This window comes from Amblyomma mixtum, chromosome 3 (assembly GCF_055824585.1).
Source record: "Amblyomma mixtum isolate Tamu chromosome 3, ASM5582458v1, whole genome shotgun sequence".
NCBI lineage: Eukaryota > Metazoa > Arthropoda > Arachnida > Ixodida > Ixodidae > Amblyomma > Amblyomma mixtum.
The window spans coordinates 179,974,727-179,998,599 of NC_143014.1; the positions used below are offsets into that span (position 1 = coordinate 179,974,727).

The 23,873-nt window shown below is 50.4% G+C and overlaps 1 protein-coding gene across 2 annotated transcripts in view; it reads left to right on the forward strand.

Annotated features, from left to right (window-relative positions):
* The window catches only part of LOC149352890 (exosome RNA helicase MTR4-like), a 228,465-nt gene that overhangs the window by 19,079 nt on the left and 185,513 nt on the right, over positions 1–23,873 (forward strand). The window contains exon 1 of one of the 2 annotated variants that reach the window (XM_089582099.1): positions 9,960–10,367. The exons of the other annotated variant lie outside the window; for it this stretch is intronic. The gene's annotated coding sequence lies outside the window, so the exon portion shown is untranslated. Of the gene's footprint in view, positions 1–9,959; positions 10,368–23,873 lie in introns of those variants that run through there. 2 annotated transcript variants of the gene reach the window in all.

Consider the following 23,873-nt stretch of genomic DNA (forward strand, 5'->3'; position numbering starts at 1 on the left):
AACGTGATTGATGAAAAGTAGCAAAGGTTTTTCGGATCACTTTTTTGAGCAACGGCGGTGCTCACGTCACCAACGTTCGGTGAAATGGACGTGTTGCGGCTCCAAAAACAGAAAATTACTTTCTTTTTCGTGAACGTGTTTCTGTTAAGTGCGCAAAACAGATATTCTCTGTATGACAACAGAAAATTTCCGTAAAAGTGCTTGTCATTTCACACACATTTCTTACAGTGTACGTTCCCCCTTTTTGTAGAGTGAAGGCTCGAAACTCTACCTATTTCGCCATACTTCCCTAGCGCTTCAAAGATCTGATTACAAGCAGCACACTCTCTCAGTTGCAGGCGCTTTCCTTGTTTAAAAATGTCGGTAATATCTTAATTTTTTTTTTGCGCCATCCCAAGACCGCATTCATAACGCTGTTTAGAGACTGCAGGAGAAAATCAAGCCTGATAAACCCCTCCGCGCGGCTCGAACAAAGCGACGGCAGGCACGGCACCAGTGGCGCTACCGTCGCAGCACGCCTCGGCGAGCACAACTATGCGACTACGCTAAAGTGAGCTAACTACTCTGACTACGCTACAGTGGCCTTGAAGGGGCCACTGTAACTGCGGCGAACGGAGGAGAGCAGAGCAACGTTAATGGAACTAAACAGTTCCATGAACGTTGGAGCAGAGGAGGATGAGGCGAGCAGCTGACCGTACTTGCTCATAGCACTTCTCAGTGTGTTTGAGGTACAAAGAAAGGTGAGCCCTATTTCTACATAAACGACACGACAAGAACATTATTAAAATCACATGTTCATTACGTACAAAGAAATTTATTGTTTGCATTGATCGCCACTAGGTGGCGATGAGTGGGTTTTAGGTACAAAGACAGCAGAGCCGTGTTTCTCCATAACCGACACGAGAACCACACTATTAAAATCACATATTCACTACATGAAAAGAAATTCATTGTTTGCACCAAGTACATTTTCTGATAAAATCACTTTTCGAGCACACGTCACCGTTCCCAACGTTCATGGAACTTTGACCGTTCCCTCGAAATTTTTGGTTGGAAGCACTATTGTCATCGCTGCAAGTTGACGTGATCGATGTTCCGGTATAGTGTACTAGAGTTCCGGTGTTCCGGTAGTTCCTTTCGTGCTTTGAGCATCTTTGAGAGCATCATCATTGTCCAGGGCGACGCCATTCTTGTCCACGCAAGCGACGCTCGCTTTCGCTCATTCTTTTTCTGCATGGACGTGTCGAAGCTGCAGCGGCGAAACAGAGAAAGCCCAGAACATCACGCCCGCGTCCTTCAAGGGATACGCCGTCAAGATGACTGCCTTGAGCTGGAACTTCAAGCGAACCAAGACAGGGTTCGGCCCAAAGGCGACTTTCGCCAACAAAGTACTGTGCCAGCTCCAGACAGACAACGCCCTGGAAGACCCTTCGTACAAGTCTTTCCAGATGACCCTGTCAGTGATCCCATCAACGACGCAGGAGGTTGCCATCCAGAGAGAGCAGCACATGCGCAAGTATGCCTTCGACACCGTCTTGAAGACCTCTGTCTACTGTGCCACGTCAGCAGCTGCAGGCGCTGCGCTCTCGCGGAGTGAACGTCCTGGCGACCACTACTGGAAGTCTGAAGGATTTTGGGGAGAGGAGCAAGATGGCATTTGATGAGTTGCGTTTCTGATGGTGGACAAATCCGAGTGGACGTTTCACGTGAGCCTTATTTCGTGTACAGTGATTAGGGGACACCCGGGATTACACTAGGTGCACCGCAATTCGGGACCGCAGTGTCACTGTTGTAGTCTGGCGACTTCGCAGAGGCCATTCAAATGCTGCCAAGGGAGTTTTTGAAAAATTCTGTGACTCGCTGGGTACAAGTCTCGGTGCAGCGCACTCAGGCGCTGCTTCAGGTTTAATGCGTAATTAAAACGTTTAAGCGAAACATGTCTACCGCCTCATGAACCTGAGGATCCTCTACTGCTTGACGGGGACAGACATTCATCACGGGATGTATATGCGGGGGAACTTTGTCCCTCGTACATCACGAGTATTGCGGCTGCTCTTCCTCACACTGAAGACGCTGGCTTCTGCGCACAGAGGTATCTAGGCTAAATTGTAGTTTAATTGTTATGACTAAGCAACCGAACCAAAATTGGTGCCTTCGAGAAACAAGTTTTATTTTTGCAGTGAAAAGCTTTCATAGGGAGCTTGAACGAGATTTTCTTCAGTAAACCGTTCGAAAACTAGTACGCTGCACACACTGAGTGAGGTTCGTGCTACCTTCGTCGGCTTCGGCTGCGGCGCACGCGCTACTCTCGCGTCCTGTCCACTTCAGCTTCTTAGCGACTCAGAGAGGAGGTCACGTGAGGACAGGTTTGGTTGGTTTGGTTTATTGGGGTTTAACGTCCCAAGGCGACTAAGGCTATGAGGGACGCCGTAGTGAAGGGCTCCGGAAATTTCGACCACCTGGGGTTCTTTTAACTTGCACTGACACATCGCACAGTACACGGGCCTCTAGAATTTCGCCTCCATCGAAATTCGGCCGCCGCGGCCGGGATCGAACCCGCGTCTTTCGGGTCAGCAGCCGAGCGCCGTAACCACTTAGCCACCGCGGTGGGGCGCGTGAGGATAGGCTTTTAATGGTTAATTTGCCAGCTGAGCATCGTGATTTTCCTATTTTAGAGCAGGTGTAGTACAATGGCAGTATAGAAGACCGCGTGGCGGCGAACGGTGGATCTAATTTCGTTGGGTGTGAGAACCAGGTCTTGGTGAGAACCATAGCGGTGGTACCGCAGCGGGATCACGTGACTTCGTGAGCAAACTCAACCACTCAACTTCAGGGGCCGTTGCGAAGTCTGGCTACATTGGGCAGATGGAGGCCCACTCGCAGCTCGCCGTTTCCAATGATGATGAAAACGTTTATTAAAGCCTTAGTTGAAGGGAAGGCTGATCGGGTCCCTAGTCCGGGACGCCGTTGGTGAAAGCCGCTGCCCGTGCTCTGGCGACGAGGGCTCGTTGTTCCTCGAGGTCCGAGCTGGACAGGGCCGCCTCCCAGCCCTCCCGCGTTGGCTGATTTATGATCTCAATGCTGTCATTTTTCTGACAAGCCCATACCATGTGGTACAAGTTTGCCTTCTGGCCACAAAATTTGCACTGTGCCGAAAAGGACTCGGGCTCAATGGCGTGAAGCGTAGCTGGGTTATTGAAAGACATAGTTTGTAGCCTGCGAAGGTGACATTCCTCTGATCTACTGAGACCCTTAGCGGGCCTCGGAAGTGTCTGCCTTTCAAGGCGCAAATGTTGCAATATTTCTGAATATGTCGTTAGCGGAGAGGGGGAGCCAGAATCAGGAAGGGAGGACGTAGAAGGATGCCGGGGAAGAAAAGCTCGGGCCGAAGCGTGTGCGCGCTCGTTTCCTTCAACTCCCTGGTGACCTGGTACCCATATTAATTCCTTCCGTTCAGCTGAAGTCCTACATTGACTAAGAATTTTGCAGGCTAGCGGCGTGATTCTGCCACGCATATAGTTTCTATAAGCCGCCTGGGAATCTGTAACTATGTATTTAGATTCGGAGTGCGTTGCGGCTAGGGCTATCGCTACTTCCTCCATAGCCTGTGTATCCCCGTTACGAACTGAAAGCCCGTCCACGACTTGCATTTGGTGCACCACTGAGATTGTTGATATTCCTTGTACAGGACCCGCAGCGTCCACGAAGAAGGCTCCTTCTTTTGTTGAATAGCACTCGTTCATCTTCTTGCTCCTCGCCACTCGTCTAGCATGATGGTGCTCCGGGTGCATGTTTTTGGGAAGCGGAAGCGTAAGGAATTTGCTCTTCCACTCTTTAGGTATATCTTGTCTCCCAGCCACTTGCTGCGGAAAGCTAATGTTTAAATCTTCTAAGACCCTGCGGCCGGTCGTAGTTGTGGCCAGTCGCACTACCTGGCTTGCAAGATGGGCGCTAATCAATTCATCAGCCGTGTTGTGTACCCCTAGTTTTAGTAGACGCTCCGTAGATGCTTTCATGGGTAGGCCGAGTGCCTTCTTATAAGCCGTTCGAATGATAACGTCCAGGTGGTTTAGATCGGTCTTCCTCAAACGAAGGTACGGGGCCACGTACACTATCCTGCAGATGACAAAGGCCTGTATTAGTCTAAGGGTATCCTGTTCTTGCATGCCGTTTTTCTTGCTTGTGATCCGAGATATCATACGGATGACTTGTTCGCACACCGTTCGGAGCTTGGTGATCGCTGCTGCGTTCACACCCTTGTTGTTAATGAGCAGCCCCAAAATCCGTATTGTTTCCACCTCGGGAATAGGTGTATCATGGACCGAGATTTTCCAGCGATGCAGTATCCCCCTTCCCTCGCAGGACGAGGAGCTCCGACTTGTCCGGGGAACAGCGCAGTCCGCATTCTTCAGCATACTTTTCAACCGTACTGGCAGCCTCTTGGAGGGCCTCCTCCATCTGTCCCATGTTTCCCTCCGTGGTCCATATGGTTATGTCATCCGCGTATAGGGCGTGGCGGATTCCCCTTACGGCATTGAGTTGTTCCGGCAGATGCATGAGGGCAACGTTGAAGAGCAGTGGAGAAAGGACTGCTCCCTGAGGCGTCCCCCTGGTGCCCATGGGTATCGCCTCGGACCTCGTGTCGCCAATCCTAATGTGCGCTTGCCTATCTTGCAAGAAAGCCTTGATGTAATTAAAGGTACGCTTTCCGCAGTGAGTACCCTGTAGATTGTCCAGAATCTTGGAATGCTTCACGTTGTCGAAAGCCCCCTTCAGATCTAATGCTAGTATGGCCCTACTGTTTCGTTTGCGCGGGGGATCGATAACCTTCATCTTCAGCTGCAGTAACACGTCCTGGGTTGACAAGTGTGCCCTAAACCCAAACATTGTGTGAGGTATAATATTGTGGTCTTCTATATACGTAGAAAGTCGCATGTGTACCGCCTTCTCCATCAGTTTCCCGGCGCACGACGTAAGCGAGATGGGCCTGAGGTTATTGATGTTCACCTCCTTTCCAGGCTTGGGAATAAAGCTGACATCAGCCGTCTTCCATGCCTTGGGTAACTGTCCACTTTTCCAGCATTCGTTGATGTACTGCGTGAGATGTTCAAGCGCTTGCTGATTGAGATTGGCAAGCAATCCCACCGTCACCCTGTCGTTCCCTGGCGCCGTGCCCCGCCTCATGACCATAAGCGCCGCCTGTATTTCCTCGACTTCGAACTCTCTGTACAGGTCCGGATTGTCCATACCCTCATAATCCCGTACTGGCTCGTTGTCTTTCACTGTACAGAGGTACTTGCTCACGAGGGCTGCAACTAGCTGCTGGTCCGTGCCCGCGAAGCCGTGTAGGGCTCTCTTGAGGTTACGTTGCTGATCCCCGCGAGACTTAGAGGGCTCTATCAAACATCTAAGAAGACTCCACGCCGCCTTGGTGCTGAGGGTGCCTTTCATGGAGTCGCATTTGGCCAACCAGTTGTTTTTGGCCAGGGATCGTGCATACTCTTCTGCTTGCAAGCTTAATTTTGCGATCTTGATCTTGAGCTTGCGGTTATGTTTTTGCCTTTTCCACCGCCGTGTGAGACTTCTTCTGGTCTCCCATAGATGTAGTAGGTGGTTGTCAATAGCCGGGACTTCTTCTGATGTCTGAAGCGTACGTGTGAAGCGGTCCCCGACTCTCAGCAGCGACTCAGCCCACTCCTCGTACTTTTCAATGGGCGCGTTGAGCGTAGAGTCTTCCGCCTGTCGGAACAACGACCAGTCCGTGAGCCGTGCTTTCCCTCTCGGTGTGCGATGCTTATTGTAGTCGAGGCAGATCTTGAGAATGCAGTGGTCACTCCCTAAGGTCTCCTGCGTGTTGTGCCATTCATAGTTTCTCACTCCTTTAACCAACGAGAGATCTGGACATGTATCTCTCGAGACACTGTTGCCAATCCTCGTGGGATGCTGCGGGTCAGTAAGAATCGTCAGTGCTAGGTCCGATATGGCCGCAGCGAGTCTCCTGCCCTTAATATCCTCCTTACTATATCCCCACAAGAAGCTATATGCGTTAAAATCCCCCACAATGATGAGAGGTGCACTTTTTGCCAATTGCGCGGCCTTTTGGAAAATCTCATCGAAAGACGCACCCCTGTTCTTCGGTCGACTATATATGTTCAACACATACGCACTTCTGCTAGTGCGTACGTTCGGTAAAAGCTGAATAAATGTATGTTCCACCTCAGTGACTAAATCCAGCTCAATTGTCACAGCCGTGCAATCCTTATGCACCAGAAAGCAAGTGGATGAGCTGTTTTGATGCGTGCTGTATGGTCTGAGTGTATTGCTGTTCTTTGCTCGTTGCGAAATTCGCCATCTTTTGTAGACAGTGATCGCGTTTTTGACTGTGAGCACCTAACTTTGATATGCTCTTTTTTTTATATGGTCTTGAATCACCGTTGGTAGTCGACCAATGTTATGGTAGTTCCGGCGTGTCAGGTCCGCACGATATCGCAGCCTGACTGACGGCGGTGCTTCTGTGCTATAGGTGTCACCAAGTGATAGAAGCACGTTAGCACACTGTTTGCTCATTGCGACAAGTAATAATCTCGGCGATTTTGGCATTAATCAGCATGAACGCGAAGCATCCGCGCTCACTGGTAGCTCCTCAGGTCGTTGTGCTTTCTTATGTGCTGCGACTGTTGCCGCTTTTCGGTAGCAGTCAACAACAGAATGATTCGACGGTTGTTCTCTTCTCAGCAGCGAGTACATAGCTCTCTGTGGCCAGAAGGGGCAGCAAAATAAATCGGCAAGTGGATATAAATATATTTTCGAAGAGATTCGGCCTTGGGGTTTCAATTCACAGTGCCTTTTCACCGATGCAGTCCAACAAAATTTTTGCGTGATCAATCATGTTGATTGTTTCACTTGGTGTGAGTTTGCACAAGTTAATGCTAACCTCGAAGGGGCAACCCTTCAGAGGAGGGGGGTTGGAGGTAGAACAGGGTGTATCGTGTACGTGTGCACGTACCGGGATCGGTGATAGTCATCATACACACCTGGCGCAGTAGCTGAGCGCTTAAGCGACGCGCCACTGCTCTGCGACGGCAGGTGCTGTCATCGGTGGGGCTTATGTAACCCAGGCTGCACTTTTCATGCACCTGCCGCCGTTAAAATAATTTGGGGATTGAACATTCCGCTACCGACAGCTGTCCTGCCTTTGTGATGCGGCATTTCTTTATTTTTTTACAATTCTTCGTAAAGCAAAGAGTGCTGCGCAGCTGGCAATCCGGGCTTGGTGGTGGTGGTGGTGTGACACTTATATTAGAACATCCTTTCTATTAGGCGTTCAGTACGTCCTGGGCCAAGGCGACGAGGGCACGTTGCAGCCTCAGATCCAGGGAGGCGAGCCAGATGGGCCACAGTGGGGGGGGTGAGGATAGGCGGGGGACTGGAAGGCTGCGTGGCACTGTGTAAGGCAGTAATCTATGTCTGCCTATGCGTGTGGACAGTTTGGGCACTGAGGTGTGGAAGTGTACCGGTATAGATAAAGTTTGGCTGGTGTATGCAGGAGATTAAACTGTATTCGGCAAAGAATGCGAGCTTCACGGATCGATAAGGATGGGTGTGGTGGTGGTAAATCAGCGAAGTCCAATTTTTGCTGCGCGTAGTATTCGTCAACAGTGCGTTTGTAAGCCCTGACCAACTGCTCCGTCGGTGGGCTCTTCCATGGGATCCCCGGCGCCCGGTGTATAGTTTCGCAGGCAAGCTGGTGAGCCAGCTCATTGCCGGGGATGCCCATGTGACCAGGGATCCCTTAATACACAACTCTCAAGAACCTTCCCCCCGAGGAGTCTATCATTCGTCAAGCCATTTTCGCAATGGCAGCAGAGTAGAAGGAGGACGAGAAACATTTATTGGAAGCAACGAGATTATTGATCTCGTTCGAGAGGGTGGCTTCCTCATTCCAGGACTCTACTAGCCATGGCTGCTCGACGAATTTGCAGGACGAGCGCTTCTCGTCACGCTAGGATATCGGCGGTCAGCTGCACTCCACAGCGCTCAAATGCTGTGTTAGGCGTCTTTAACTGTTGCGGTTTACACCCGCACGCCTACGAGATGTTGAAGAGCGTGGGACATATTGTTTAGGCGCACCAGGGGTAGACGCCTCGATATGTTACTGGGTGCATCGTGCTGTATATGTCTACACTATAGAAAAAAAAGGCGGGATCTTAGTCTTTTTGGCGGGGGTAAGTCACTGAGCTGACACTATTTTGGGGGTAAGGTTACGCTGTTTCTTGGAGGCTGCTCTTGCACGTAGTGTAATGTTACGCTTCTAATAGCCTAAACTTGCACTGTCATAAGGAGAGTAACTTTAAGCCAGCTCGGTACAACATTACGCCTTTATAACAGGGGTAAGTGTTGTCTTAGGACAGCATAAACACATCCTAGCTTGAAAAGTGCAAGTTTGCACCCTTAGCAGGTAAATTTATGCTACATCTAGAAGTGCAAAGTTACTTTGTAAAAGACTGAACTTATACCGTCATAAACAGCAAAGTTTGCTCCCCTGTGGTGTCAGCTTATACTCTCAAATGATGAAGAAGAAGGCAGGACGCCGACCAAAATAAAAATGAACACTTAAACGACGTTTCGGATCCCACACGGGAGCCTTGTTCACAAACAGGTAAATACATGAAAAAGCTGGCTATGTAAGCTTGAAAATGTGCCCTAGGCAGCAGGCGTATGCACTAGGAAGTGCCCCGTCAGTGCGATCGCACTCACAGGTCACTTGCTCGCCCCGGCTGAAACAGCGAGGAGCGGCGAGCAGCGCAGTGCGGGCGGGACAGAGGAGGTCGTATGGCACGCGCACCGCGGAGTGACGCGTTTTGATGGACGTCACTGTGCGCAGCACAGCCGGCGCACGATATTCGAATGCGCGAGAAATGGCCATATTTTTTAGGCACAGCTGCGAGGGTAAGCGTGTTTTTGAGATTCGAAAAACTAATGTGGCTTAACTGCGAGCTACAAGTACCTGATTACGACCACGTACCTATCTGCAATGCGATGGTAATCGTGTTTTTGAGATTCTAAAAACTAATATAGCTATTAACTGCGAGCTACAAGTCCTAATCAAGACCAGGTGCCTATCTGCAATAGTTAAAAGGTTCATTATTACAATTTAGGTAATAACTTGTTACCATGATTCGCCTTCTGGTGTCCGCCAACACCGGTGTAACTATGCCGCAAAAAAGCGCCTCACTACCTCAAAAGAAAAAGACTATTTGAAAAATTATTGTCGGACTTCCGTAACACCCGGCACTTAAGCAAGTCGCGCAGCCGGAGCATTGCGATAAACAACGCAATCATGTACCGCGTTCGCCGCAAGTAAAAGTTGCGCATGCGCAGTCGGGTCTTCAGTTCTCCTGCAACGGTAACGCTGTACAGGGTGTGCTAAAAGGCACACGAGCCAACGCGCGACGTCGCAGGTCGAGATATTAGCCTCTAGGGACCACGTCGAAGACAAGGCTCGGCCACGTGGGCTGTCACGCAGCACAGTATATTATGGTCTGCATCTAGCCGACACGGCGTCCGAATCACGAATGACACGAGATGGTTGGTTTATCGGTGTTCGTCCGCATTAAAATTGTGCCTCGCCGGACGTGAACTCCGGTAAAACGGAGAAAATATCATAAACACCAATGTCATGCCAGCTACGAAATGACGGAGTGCTAGCGAAGTTAGCAACCGTTCATCGACATCTCCAACGGTGTCTTTACCCGGGCATTGCGAACGGCGTAGAAAAAAAAAACGACGAACGGCAACTGAAACAGAGCAAATTGCTGCTGTGGTTCAAAAAGCGCCTTTTGGAACTGCGTGCTTATCTGATATCTGTTTCACTTACATCCCGGATAAGCAGCATGTTTTGGTTTCAGTGGAGATGCAATCAACAGCAGACGGCGCCAAATATCGGGAGACGGCGAGATAGCCTTGCGGCAGTGCGTGCGTAAGCGGCTCAGCTAGGCGCGTGGGGCCAGCGCCAGCCGGGCCATATCTCGGGTTTCTTCGCAGAACAGAGAATGGCGGTTTGTTTGGGGTCTCTTGAAACGGATGTCTTGAGCGGCAACTACGCGTTTGCCTCTGCTGCTTTTCGATGTGCGACGGAGAAAGAAAAGACGCCTACCTAACCGAGTTCACTGAAGTGGATATCGTAAAGGACGGCTGAGCTTAATTGCGCTTCGATCTGGTTTACGAACGGCAGTTTGGCGCCGTTGTGAGCGAATACATAGAAACGATGGCTTTGCCGTGCCCGTGACCAGCGGGAGAGACGTTTAATTCTACCTCGACACAGCTGCCCTGAAGGACTGCCCTCTCACATCCGTCTCGGTGCGATGGTAAGTGATCTACATCTCGAGTAGCGTCGTGCGACGAAAACGTGAGCAGGTTTGTCTAGAACGCTGACGCATTAACTCTATGGCTGACGCATTGTGCCCGGAGCAGATTAGTGCAGTTACATGCACTGAGGACGCGTTGGAAATGTATTGGTCGTTTTTGCTGACTACGCGCCAGCGGTTGCGCCAGCATTGTCAGTGAATCCCACTACTTGCGTTAAATGTTCGCCTTTCTTCGCTCCGCAAAGCACCTCTCGAGCGCCTTGTACAAGTCTTTACATTTTAGCGCTCTCCGAAGCATATTTGTCTCAGGCTATGCGCAACATTTTTGGCCACTGTTATCTTCATACATGGCCGCAGCCCGGGGTTTGCGGCGTCGCAGTTAACTTAAAAAAAGTAATAAACAGGGCGCTTTTTCTAAAATGCAGGCTGGAACCGCCGGTTTCAGGAAAAAAAATGTAATTTTGCTTATCGTGAATCATTTTTGTCACGACCCGCTGCTGTGGCTCAGTAGTGGCGCTCGGCTGCTGACCCGAAAGACGCAGGTTCGGTCCCGGCCGTGGCGGTCGACTGTGCGATGTCAGTGCACGTTAAGGAATCCCAGGTGGTCGAAACTTCCGAAGCCTTTCACTAAGACGTCTCTCATAGCCTGAGTCGCTTTGGGAAGTTAAACCCCCCATAAACCATTTTTATCATTGGAAAATCAGTGAAAGCAACAAACACAGTAAAACATAAAACGTCACATAGACATCAGCGAGATATTTACGCTGGACATTAGACACCTCCATTAGACATCCATTTTAGTACCGTTTACGGAAAATCTACGTACCTACAACATGAAAATTGGGGTCCAGTTCACGTTGTAAGTACGTACTGCAGATATCACGCTCGAAATTTATCAGACATTTGTGAACATGTAAGTACGCCCAGTCTACGTAGTCTAGACGTCTATGTAAAGAGAATATGACTATACATAGATCAATACCCAGGTGAAAATTTCTAACTGGTTCCAGTCCAACTGTTTTAAGGGACATATTTCCAGTAGTTGCAACTGGAAATTTGTTCCTTAAACCAGTTGCGACTGGAACCAGCTGCAATACGAGATGCAGCTGACACCTGTTACAATTCCAGATGGAACGGAGACCTACTGCATCCCAGCCATAGACTTCCCTATGGAGTTGTCGGGACGTCCAAGCACTCCAGCTAGCTCAAATACAGTTGAGTAAGCGAGTACATGGCCATCACGGGAGCACAAAACTATGCAGATGACTTCCGAGTGCGTCAGTATTTTATTGCGCTCGGCGCTTTCACTGAATCTTCTCGTTGATCATAATCGTCAGGTTTACAGCTGCGGTGGCATCAATACTCTTCTGCCGAGCCCAATAAGTCAGGGTTGCTGCAAAAGAAAGCATACTTGTTCACTTTTACAGGTGACAAGAGAATAGCACAGCAACCACAACAAACAAACCCAGTAATTTACACCACTTTTACTGACGCAAGTCTATGAAGCGTCACAGGTTGCCCTTGCAGCACTAAAAGGCAGTCGTGTTGAGCGGAGTGTGCTTGCACACGCACATCGGCACACCATCCGAACGCATGCCCACATTTCGGTACTAGAGGCCAGTTGCATACATCACCAGCCTTTGTTTCAATACACAGCGAGTTTGGCAAAACAGCCAAACGAGTGAGTGCAAAAATATAACGCGCCGATAAATGCGTTGGAATTTTTTCATTACAAACGCAAAAATAGCATAAAATACACTTCAATGAGTAAACTGAGACTAAGTACGCACCAGGAAAGGTCACAATTCCAGCCAGTGAAAACGACTTGTAGTCCTAATTCGTACTGACGGGTCCACTTCGCCGAGTAGTAAAAGCAAGCAAACTGTCTTCCTTCAGCTCCATCAAGGAAAAACGGTTGAACAATCTCGCCAGCAATAATAAGGGAATAATTAATTCTGTGTCGAGGTTCTTCAAACACAACGTTCCCACGGAACACGATGAGAAATCGCACACGCCGTGCGCTCTACCACTGCCGCCATGGCTGAACCTAGCCTCGTGCGGATGTGCGAAACTGTCACATATTTTGTATCGTCTCTTTTTTGTACTTAGTAGCAGGCTTGCTGTGGCACGAAAAATAAGTTAATAATTTTTAAATTGTAGCATATTACTTTTTTCACAGCTGCAATCGTCATGCGCAATTTGCGCTATTATTGATAAAATACGATACGAACTACAACGCGATGGCGGCGTAGACAATTCACCGCGTTTCCCCGCCGCTGCCTGTCCGCGGCATAGAACAGGCATATGGGCAGCGCATGTAGCATGAAGGCAAGATAATCGTTAGGGTAACGGGCTGGATTCAGAGAGAATGCAAGCACAGCAGAGAGGATCAGGGCAGGTGGGCAGATGAGGTTCGGAAGTTTGCTGGGATAAGGGGGCCGCCGCTGGCACAGGGTTAACTGGAGAAATTTTTGGCCTGCAGTGGACATGATTACAGTGTTGACATGATGATAAAAAGCGGGACTCAAGAAGCCTCAAGAAATATGAGGTCGCACATTCAGCTACACAAATGCCTAAGCTTTCCTCAGTTCAACATTCCAATAGTTATCATTGCTAGCGCGTTTAGCAGATTTAAGACATTTTTGAGAAAAAATAACTCCCAAAAATTGAACTGAACCAATTTTTGTACTTTAAATAGTTGGATAAGTTGAATAAAACATGCTTAATCAGAAAAAATGGTTATTATATAGTCCTGGCTGCTAAATAACAAAGTTTTTAGTGTGCCCTCACTTTTCAGTGTGGTTGAGATAGCTTGCAGGCTGTAGCACAAGGTATAAATTGAATGTAAGAATAGTAATGAAATAACAATGCGAATCCTGACCAAAGTGACTGGCATTTCAAACCAACTGCGTACAGTTGAGTCAGAAACCTGATGCGTGTGCATTCAGATTTGTCTTTACTACTTCCCGTATTTTTCTTCTTTCTATGTAGGATAATGTTGCCGTGAAGCGAGCACGAAAAAACACAAAAACACAGGCAGCGCTGGTCATGCCTCCAATTTGTAGTCAACAGCGATTTCCAACTTTAAATGCAGTAAGGCAACACGAAATATCGAACGATTGAAAAATATGGAATTCTTAAATTATATATCTCGCTTACATACCCAGGACGTGACAAGTAATATCTACTAGGAGTCTAGGTTAAAGCAGACATAATGTCGTGGGTACGTCTCCAGCTTTTCCACGAAAAAAGGTTGGTAGATAAGACGTCTGAGAGATTTTGCTTTGCTACATAGACGTTCAGACTTAATCTGAACATCTATGGGAGGTTTGTGGTTTGCTGGGATATGTATATACTATGAAAAAAAATGGCCTGGCTTAGCTTATGGTTAAGCCTAGGATGCGAAGCATAGTTTTGCGGTCTGGCGAGCCGCCCTCTCCCTGGCCGACATCTCGCTGCTCAACTGACTCAACGAGTGCGTCGCCTTTTGCGTGACGTCAGTATCTCCTAGCGGTAGGAGCGGGAGTTAGGCCGCCGGCGGAGGCTGCGCGTCCGCAAGCGAGCGTACGAGGCCCCAGCTTTCATACTGTTGTGACGTCATATCACGTGGTGCGCCGATGAAGGTCAAGTGGTAGCTACGCGGCCGCGCGCGGCGCAGCAAGGAAGAGCTCGGTTGTGCGAGTAATATGCTTCGCAAAAAAGGTGGGATCTTAGTCTTTTGGGGGGGCAAGTCACTGAGCTGACACTATTTTGGGGGCAGGGGGTAAAGCTGAGATAGCAAAGCGGTCCACGCATGTAAGTCGCCATCTTGGAAGCCATCTTACAACACACTATTGCGGCCAGCACAGTTTTTTCTCGAAAAGTCAGGGATGGGTGAAGTTTGAACTTGAATTCGGAAAACTGCTGCAGAGAAAATAACTATATGTCACTTTTACACGTATTTTCAGTGTTTTAAACAAATTTTGTAATCTTTAGCAGACTGATTGTGGTCATTTCTTTTAATATCGGACGATTGTGAACATATTCAGGAGTAAACTGAGTAAACGCTCCCGGAGTTTCGGTTTTAAACTTCTTCGGGCATTTTGCATCATTTGTGAGTAAACGTGGGAAGTGATACATATGCACATTTCGCGACAACTGTGTACTGCAAAGCGTGTGAACGAAAATCTCCCGCTCTCGGAACTCTCTTTAAAGGTGGATGACACCAAGCGAATGAACCTTGCTGGCGTTTAGCCCCGTCGCGGTGGCTCAGTAGTTAATTAAGGCGCTCGGCTGCTGACCCGAAAGACGCGGTTTCGGTACCGGCCGCGGCGGCTGAATTTCGATGAAGGCGAAATTCTAGAGCCCCGTGTGCTGTGCGTTGTCAGTGCACGTTAAAAAACCCCAGGTGGTTGAAATTTCTGGAGCCCTTCACTACGGCGTCCCTCATAGTCTCAGACGCTTTGCGACGTTAAACCCGAATAAACCAAACCAAACTTCCTGAGGCTGAGGGGCCTCGTGGTACGATCGCTGCAAACTCATCAAGTCGCCCGAGCCGTAGTCGCGGCGACCAGTGCAAAGTGCAAAAGTGAAGACTTAATCATAAAACTACGAAACGGTTCGAACATCATCATAGTCAGCACGGACAATGAAGATGCAGCCCAGAACGTGAGACGCATTAACCATCTAGCGTTCGGTGACAAAGTGTACGAAGTCAACGTCTACGTGGCAGCCGTCGAAGGCACTCAGCGAGGCGTGATCCACGGCATAGAACCGGGGACATCATCCGCCGAGCTCAAAGCCAACTTAAGGGTGTGGACCCAGGGAGTCAAGATCCACAGCGCCAGAATGCTTGGAAAGTCAAGCTCAGCCGTCATCACGTTCGACGGACCCACCACCCCAAGACAAGTACTATACTACGGAGGGGAGATGTGGTGCTACCCATACCGCCCAACGCGGCAGATTTGCTATATCTGCTGCCAACAAGGACATAGATCGGACGTTTGCCCCAACCCGGAGAGCAAGGCCTGCAGGCTCTGCGGCACGCAGAACCCAATGGAAGGACATTCGTGCACAACCAAGTGCCTGGTCTGCGGAGGCGATCACGCAGCCGGCACGAGGGAGTGCAAGCACCGGCTCAAGACGGCCGAAGAGCTGCGAGGAGGACCCCCACGAGGAGGGCCCTCACAGCGACAAAGCCGGAGCTGGAACCGAAAGGAAGGACGTGGACCAAGGTGGTTCAGCTCGGAGCGGACCGGGAGCCAGGCCCGGGATGAAGCGAGCCAGTCCAGGAGCCAGTCGCGGAGCCAGAGCCGGGGGCAGAGCCAGACCAGAGACGAGTCCTACCCACCCCTGGTAAAGCAAAGCGGAGGCCCGGGACAACAAAAACAACAACAGAAGAAGAGTGGAGTGAAGGTGAGCTGGGGAGCAGGCCCTCCCAAATCACTCTTTCCGCACTCGGGTCAGCAAAATCAGACAAATAATGACAAGAAACTAGCTGAGGAGAACGGGGCACTAAAAAAAGAGCTCGAACTTTGTCGCGAGGAAACGCGGCAACTTAAAAAAAGAATAGATGATTTCATAAGGGAGATGCAGCTCCAGAGGCAGGGTTCGCTTCCGCGGATAATGAGTCCGCCTCCGCGAACGCCGGGCCCGCCCTTGGAGCAGCATACACATCAACCACAGAGCTTAGAAAGCAAATTATAGAGCTTTATGAGTATGATGCAAAATCAAATGACGCAACTGCAAACGCAGATGCAAAACCAAATGACACAGATGCAGCAGAAAGTAGCGCTGCAAGATCAGAACTTCCGAACATACGTCGAAAGCCAAAACACACAAAAAACCACAAATGACGCCAGAGACAGGCTTTTTAATGAAAGAAGATTCGGAGCAGAAAACCAAAGTGGAAAAAGTAGTGACGTAATATGGCAGGACAGAACCAACTAGACATATGGCAGTGGAACTGCAGGGGATACCGGCGCAAGCAGGGACTCCTCCAGCAGTTCATTAACACTAGACACACACTACCAGACATAATCATGTTACAGGAGACTAACATAACACCCACCCTGAGGGGCTATACATGCCAGGAAAGCGGACGCACCGCCACCCTCATCAGCAACACGCTGGTCACCATAGCACACAAGGAGATTGAGGGCACACAGATAGAACATGTAATAACAGAGATTATACCCAAAAAGAAACACAAGGCCAAAAGCACTTTCATAGTTAACCTTTACAGCCCCCCCCCCCCCCCCCAGACAAAGGGATGGCGATTTTAGCAAGCTTTTTTCGGAGGCGAATAAGCTAGCCAAGACGAACACCTTAATAATCGCGGGTGACTTTAACGCAAGGAGCTCGAGCTGGGGATACCAAAAAATTGAGAAAAAGGGGCAGCAGATATGCGTAGCGGCGGAAAACATAGACTGCGACCTCCTAACGGATGAAAACCAACCAACTAGGCGAGGTAACAGTGTGAGTCCAGTTACTTGCCCTGACCTCACCTTTATTAAGGGAGCAAAGCAGGCCGAGTGGGAAAATCTGCTGGAACACCTAGGCAGTGACCACTACATTCTAAGAACGGCAATCGAAGCAGACAACGTAAAGAAGAAGATCGGAACGGCCCACCTTACCAACTGGGACGCCTTCCGCAAGCACAGCGAACGGCTAAAAGGGGAAATTACTTCCATAGAGGAGTGGAGCCAACAGCTGAAACAAACACAAGAACTCTATACAAAGGAAATAGATAAAACAGAACAAGCACCGGAGGTGGACAGGCGGCTACTCGGGCTATGGGAAGCAAGACGCGGGCTCACCAAACGCTGGAAAAAACAAAAGCTAAACAGAAAACTCAAAAAGAAGATTGCGGAAATCACGATGAAGGCAGAGGAGTACGCGACGCAACTGGCCAGGCAGGGATGGCAGCAGTTCAGCAGCTCACTGAACGGCACGCTCAGCACGGCCAAGACGTGGCGCATACTCAAGGCCCTCATGGACCCAACCAAGACAAAAGCAGAAAGTGGCAAGGCAATTCAGAAATTGGCCTACCAGTACGAAGGATCGGACGAAGAACTGCTAGAAGCAGTCCGCATCAAATGCTACGGCAAGGACAACCCCCAGGGCTACAACGGGGAGTGCCAAGGAGCAGACAATCCCGAAATGGACAGGCCGATCACAAGAGAGGAAGTCCAGGCGGCGATAAGCGCGACAACAAGAAATACAGCAGCCGGCACAGACAAGATCAAGAACGCCTTGATCCGCAACCTCAGCGACGAGGCGATCGACCAGCTCACGGCGTACCTCAACACGCTGTGGGCAGAGGGAGTGGTGCCGAAGGAGTGGAAGCACGCTGTCGTGGTTATGATACCCAAACCCGGCAAGAAGCTTCAGATTGAGAACCTGAGACCCATTTCCCTCACGTCGTGCCTTGGCAAATTGTACGAGAGAATCGTCACCAGGCGAATCCAACAATACCCGGAGGACGAAGAACAGTACCCGCACAGCATGTTCGGCTTCCGGGCGAACCTGTCGACGCAAGACGTCCTGCTGCACATCAGGGAAGAGATCATAGACACGGCGCCTAGAACAGGTGAAAACATTATCATGGCCCTGGACATCAAAGGGGCCTTCGACAATGTTAGCCACGAGGCCATCATGGAAGGCCTAAACAACGCCAACTGCGGAAGAAGAACCCACGACTACGTAAGATCCTTCCTGTCAGAACGCACAGCGACAATGGGATTGGGAGACCTGCGAAGCGACACCTTTACCACCCCACGTAAGGGCACGCCGCAAGGATCCGTAATCTCACCAGTGCTTTTCAACATTGCGATGATCGGACTGGCCAGAAGACTCAGCAAAATCGATGGCATCCAGCACGCGATGTACGCCGACGACATTACGGTCTGGGTGAATCGAGGCTCGCTAGGACAAAAGCAAGAGAGACTGCAAGAAACAGCAACGTGTGTAGAACAGTACGTGAGGGAAAGGGGCCTAGCCTGCTCCACGGAAAAGTCGGAACTTCTTAGGGTAGGTTCCAACCCTACCAAGGAGGAACTGACAGTAAAGTTAGAAGGCCAAATTATACCAGAAAGAGACATAATACGCATCCTGGGCATGTGGATCCAAGGAAGCAGGAGATGTACCTACACAATTAGCCTACTCAAGAAGTCAAGAGAACAAATAAGCCGCATGATAAAGAGGGTATCACAGAACAGAAGCGGGATTAAAGAAAGCGACACGATCAAGCTCGTCAGAAGCCTGACAGTCAGCAGAGTCACGTACTCGTTGCCATACCACCGCATGACCAAGAAAGACAAAGAACAGACGGGGTGCTAAGAATGGCGTACAAGACGGCACTCCACCTGCCAAGAAACACATCAAATGAAAAGCTGCTACAAATGGGCCTAAACAACACATTCGAAGAACTAACGGAAGCCCACTAAGTGCGCAAATAGCCAGGCTCCAGCAGACAGCCACCGGCAGCAAGCTCCTAAAGAGATTAGGGCACAACATAGAAGGGATCGTAGATAGAACAGCTACCATTCCAGACGAGGTCCGCCAGACACTGGACATCAGCCCTCTGCCGAGAAACATGGATCCCAACCTTCATGCCGCTAGAAGGCAGGCCAGGGCAGACTATGTGCAGCGGAACCTAGCCACAATGGAAAACACAGTATACACAGACGCGGCCCTCTATCCATGGGACCGCAGGACCAGAAAGTTCCGAGTCGCGGCAGCAGTGGTAGACCACATGGGGGAACCAATTAGCAGCGCGACATTAAGAAACTGTGCAGTAACGGAGGGGGAGGAAGCTGCCGTAGCTCTAGCGGCGGCCGAAGGTTACCGTAGGAACAAGTCTTTGATAATCCTAACAGACTCCAAAGCAGCATGCAGGAACTACATACCGGGCAAAATAAGCAAGGAAGCGCTGAGCATCCTCCTCGAAGCAAAGCTTCCAAATAAGACCTTAAGGCACAGGATTTTCTGGATACCGGCACACACCGGGATAGAGGGTAACTCGAGAGTAGACAGCCTAGTTCGCGAGATCACGAGCCGAGCAGGGCAGTCAGAAACCCTGGAGGACCCCATGACGGTGGAACCAACGTATGCAGAAATATTAAACTACCACAGAGGGCGGAGATTCAAATACCCCACCACCCCAAACATCATTAACACAGCACGAGGCGGTCTGCTGGCGGAGACTGCAAGCAGGGACTTTCCACAACTTATACATACTACACAAGATGTTCCCTACACAATACAGGGACACATGTCCGTGGTGCGGAGCAACCCCCACGCTATATCACATCACATGGGAATGCGAACGTAACAGAGCATTTCACAAGCTAAATGACCCGAGTGCGGAGCAATGGGAGGGCCTGCTGACCAGCAGCGAGCTCACGGCCCAAAGGGCACTGGTGCAGCACGCCTGCGAAGCAGCAAGACTCAGCGGTGCCCTGGAATAGGGGCGCCGACCTTGTGAAGAGGCCGAAGACATGAAGACATCGGCCCACCGCTAAAACCTGATTTTTTGGAGCAATAAATGTTTTTCACTCACTCACTAGTTGCTGTCGTTTTACTCAATCTGCTTGCCAGAGTACACATTGGTGCTACTAATAAAGGATGTAGGTGTTCTTGCTTAAATGCGTTTTTATTGCGTTTTTCAGCACTTATGCATGCGGTAATTAAAGGTAACACTGTTGAAATGAACGGTCGCGCAACGACAACGGCACAAGAAGGACAACACATGCGCACTCTACCAACTGTTTATTAGACGGAAAAGAGGCACACTTATGATCCTCAGCTCAAGCATGTGACAGCGCATTATTGCTCCGAACACAGTTAGTGGCGGCAGGAAATCGGCATGAAAACAAGGCAGCATACATGTAATCGCAGGACCCTTCTTATCCAGCGGAAGCATTGCGTCCCAACTCTGCATCAGCCGAGAAGTTCAATTCTTTTCTGTCGTTTCTGTCAGAGTGGGAACGCTACACAAATGGGCAGCGGGGCTTTCTAAGTCAGTCCACATAACTGGACTGCGTGTAACACTACGCAGTACCTTGTCACTGTTGAAGTATTTGACTGAACGTACAGGTTTCAAGTATTTAACGACAAGCAGGGTGAGCCAAGACCCCGTGGAACATCTTTTTGGCATCGTCAGGCAGTCATCGGGATGCAATACTCATCCTACACCTCAGCAATTAATTGCTATACAGTTAACTCTGTCAGCTTCAGCAACCTTGCGCACTCTGTGTCAAGAGGAAAATGCGAGCCCGCTGTTCTAACTCTTGAATGCAGATGCTGGTGAGCAAGACACTTGCACTGGGAGGGAGAAACTGATTGACAGATTTCTCGATGCCGGAAACTTGAACGCAGCCGACGCCCTGCTCACAAAAGCTGTGCCTGACCATTCTTCCGTTGTTGTGGCATCAAGCGACAACAGGCTAACCTTTTACATTGTTTCATGGTTACGTCGCGCGAAAGTTCGTTCTAAAAACGGGTTGTGGTGCCTTCTTTTGCTCATCAAGGAGGCAGCGGACAATTTTAACATGGCTGAGCTTGTCCGTCCCAGGTGGTCGAAATTTCCGAAGCCCTCCACTACGACGTCTCTCATAGCCTTAGTCGCTTTGGGACGTTAAACCCCATAAAACTAAACCAAACCCTAAAGAACAATGGTGGGTTACTTTACCCTTCAAGCAAGCTTTTTAAATTTGTGGCTGACCTCGCGCGAAGTGTCATTCTCAGAGCTGCACTCTGAATGCGTGCTTGATGTTTTGGACCTTGTTAATCAAAAGCAGCAAACCGAGGATGCCCTGAGCATGCTCAAACCATAGCTGCAGAAATAACTGCATTTTACCTAACAACTCGTCTGCATTTCTTCACGAAGAGCATTGGGCCTCTTCGATTAACCGCGCTCGGGCAGCCCGCTGGCGGCCCGCAAGTTCGTCTCTGACAGGAAAACGCATCATGGTCACGTGGGCTGGCGGCCACCGGAATCAGCCTGCCGGCAATCACGGCGGCAAGCAAGTCGCGGATCACAGAGGGCAGATGCTCTCTCTAGCTTCGCGTTCTACGTCTCATTGCTACGCACGCGCACGGTCGAAATAGGCTGCTTGGTATCGAAAACAACGACTTGCAGTTATTGAAGGCGCGGTTATACTCCGACGTTTTCGGCGCGCGGGCGAGAGCCGGTTGTGGTCGGATACGTCAGATCGGCGACGCTACGCCATGCTCAGTTCGGGAGCTCTACAGTCCAGCCGCTCCGATATGCGACGCGAGGCAGCGCATGCGCAGAACGTTCTTCGTTCGAAAACTGGCTGGGAGAGGAGGCGAGTGGCGAAGGGGGTAGAGGGGAGGAGTGGCGTGGGAGGCGCGCGCGGTGCATTCTGGGCGGGCGGCTTCGGCGCGTTCTCGGCGCGGCCCGCGCGAAATGCAGCCGGCTGCATTCCGCGCCGGAAGCCGCCGAACACGCTGGCGATCGGGCGCCGCTGAGTATAGAGGGTCGCGTTTCGCCGGCTGCGTGCCGCAGACTGCAGACCATGCAGCTGATCAAGCTCGCACTCGTATACATCGGCAACGACAACGCGAGCGTGTGCCTTCGGTGCACTGTGTAAGCTTCAAGCATAGGACGGAAAAATTTCCTGTGCGTTGTTTATCAAACGACAAGCCGTACTCTCGGATTATTGCGTGTTTGCTTACTACGCAGTAAGTATATATGACTGGTATGACCGCCGACGATCGACCCTGGTGGACTCTGCTGTGGTCGTTGCGATTTCTACGCTCATAACCTGCTTCCTGTAAGCTGTAAGCAGAAAAGAATCGGGATACGTTCGTTCAACTGTAGTATGTCGGCCGCCGGCTTTTGCTGCGGGCAAGGAACGCATAATCTCAGCAAAAGCGCAAATCAGCTTGTTGAACGTCCACCTAGAACAAGCGGGTGCACTGTATAAATTTAGCTGCGTATCGTTTCTGCAAAAATACAGCTTTATAGCAGAGAACTGGCACTGGAATGAAAGGCGCTACAATAAAGCCCTGCGTGTCGGCGCCGCACGTCCGGCGTGTGTTTGCATGACGATCAGCGCTAGAGCTCATTTTTATCTCTTTTTTTTAAATGAGCCAAACGCGAGGAGGTGCATGCCTGCGGTACTTCTCAGATATTTTGAGCATATGTGGCAGAAGGCCCGAGCATGAAGCTGTACAATTGCCGACGACAGAATCAGCACTTGGTCGGCGCGACAATTCTGTGTGGCCACATATATGCCCGCAGAGATGTCTCGAGCAATGTGCTCGTGAGGGCTTTTAATAAAGGACATGTTTCAGTCAAGCGTTTTTCAAAGCATATCCACTTTTGCACTGCGCCAAACGCAATGAAGACCATACGCTCCCGTATCGCGCTCAACCAGCACTTCGTAAAACACGTTCAGCACATGCATATATGCGCGCGTCTGAACGCATACTCGGAACTGGAATCCGGCTGCTCTCGTGAAATGCCTCGAACACCATCGCAATATCCGCCGGGCGCACGAAATTAACAGCCGAAATATTTTGTGAATCAGAAGTATGCGAGGTGGTGAGACGATCGAAATATGATCGCGCATACGCACGCAAAACATATCAATAAACGGCGAGAACTACCGCAAAAGGTGCCATTGCAGGCAACACAGTCGATATGCACCGTGGCCTAGTCGAAAAAAGCGCCTGCATCGCGCAAAACATCGCATGAAGAACGGCGGTCCTTCTAGTCCTTATAAAAATGGCCGCGCGAGCTTCCCGCTACCGTACACCTCTCTGTCGTCTGCTAGCTGCCCGAGCGCTGCCAGCACAAAATCGTCCTGGCGAGTCTGGCCGCCGGCTCATGGAGGAAGAAAAAAACTAGGAGGGAGCATGACGTCACAATCTTGAAGCCTAGTCATAAAAAAATATAGTGGAAAGCATCATGGGAAAAAGACCCTCACGTGCATGGAGGAAGGAAAACTTTCCTTCCTCCATGCTCACGTGAAAAGGCAGCGGTAGCTCTTAGCCGGATTTCGGTTTCGGTTTCGCTCTCTCGTTCCACGAGCAACTGCGCGACCATCTGCTTGTGTTCACTGACGGCTCCGTGGTGAGCACAAACTGCTCGCTCGCCGCAGCGGCCACCATCCCCGAGCGACGCGTGCGCTGACTGCGGCGCAGTGGAGACATTGGAGCACATGCTCCTTCGCTGTGCCGCTTCTGCAGTGCCGCGTCGCGAGATGCTCGCGGCCTACAGGGCGCTGGGTATCACCCCGGACGGTCTCGAAGCGCTCCTGTGGGCGCGCGGCAGTGCGCGCATCCGTGACAGAACAATGGTGAGCCTCTGTGCGTTCATCACGCAGGCGGACTTGACTTCCCGCTTGCTCTTTGCCAGGTAGTGCACGCGTGACACGAACGCTCCGTTGGTGCTACCTCGGACGGTATACGCGGCCGGGCGCCCCACCCCGGCCGCTAGTGCAGTGTGCCGAGCGCGCGATTAGTCCGAGACAGGACGCTACGTGCGCGCGGCTA